Raw genomic sequence first — 1,139 nt, 5'->3', positions numbered from 1 at the left:
AATAAAAAAATGTGGTATGTGTTTATATGTACACACACATGTACCCCACAAAAGAATATTATTCATCCTTAAAAATCGAAAGCATTCTGCTCTAACATCAATGAACCCTGAGAACATTATGCCAAGTAAAATAAGCCAGTCACAAAAGGGCATACTGTATGATTCCACTTATGTGAAGTAGTGTAGTCAAATTCATAAAGACAGAAAATGGGAGGAAAAAAAAAAGAGAGAAAATGAAGATGGGGTAGAACAGGCACAGAGTTTTGGTTTGGACAGATAAAATAATTCTGGAGAAGGATAGCGGTGATGGTTGCACTATAGTATGACTATATTAATACCACTGAACTATACACTTGAAAATGATTAAGATAGTACATCTTGTTATTTGAATTTACATACTTTTCTAAGCACCGACTATGCAGAGCAAAATGTTATGTGAATTTTGTCACAAGTTAAAAAAAAAAAGTACTGAGCATAAGAATATATTTTAAGTATGTGAAAGCTCATGGCAATATTTAGGAATAGAAACAAAATGAAGACTAAAAAGAAAAACCCTGGAAAATCTGTAAAATACCCTTTCACTTTCACTCAATTTCTTAGAAATTAAGAACTAGTCAAAGTAGATTAAGTCAGAAGTTATAAATAAACCTAAAATGTTGGTGGACATTAACAAAAGTTACTTCTTGCACACATTCCAAATCTATCTCTCACCAGCAGAGGCTAAATTTGGTATCATTTTCACTCAGGGATGTAGGTCATGGTGGCAGGAATAAGGAAACATGGAATCACCAGTGGCTCTTCCTTCTCTCACTGGCCAAAGTAATTGACATGGTTATGTGAAATCTCAAGGGGTAAGAAAATGCAGTTCTAGCATGTACCAAGACAAGAAGCCAGACATATTAGTGAATAGCAGAATAGCAGTTCTAATATAAGTTGTGAGACACTAGCCTGTTCAGATGCTAAGGTGCAATATTTATTTTCAGTCTTAACTAATACTGTTAAGTATTAGTTTAATGAAAAAACACTACCTGCTACTTCAAGCACAAGCCAAAAAAGTAATTTATAAAGTCAAGCAAGCATGCAAAGAAGAATGCTTTGGGCCCTTAGGCCAACTTTTAAGACTCAAGTTGTAGGCTCGG

General features: G+C 34.2%; 1 protein-coding gene across 1 annotated transcript in view; it reads right to left on the bottom strand.

The window, feature by feature from the left end:
- The window catches only part of OXSR1 (oxidative stress responsive 1), a 143,556-nt gene that overhangs the window by 14,306 nt on the left and 128,111 nt on the right, over positions 1-1,139 (bottom strand). The gene's annotated exons all lie outside the window — the stretch shown is intronic.

Source organism: Otolemur garnettii, unplaced genomic scaffold (genome assembly GCF_000181295.1).
Source record: "Otolemur garnettii isolate 467f Iridium unplaced genomic scaffold, OtoGar3 scaffold00002, whole genome shotgun sequence".
NCBI lineage: Eukaryota > Metazoa > Chordata > Mammalia > Primates > Galagidae > Otolemur > Otolemur garnettii.
The sequence above is the reverse complement of the archived record's forward strand: the minus strand, read 5'-3'. Positions and strand labels throughout refer to the sequence as shown.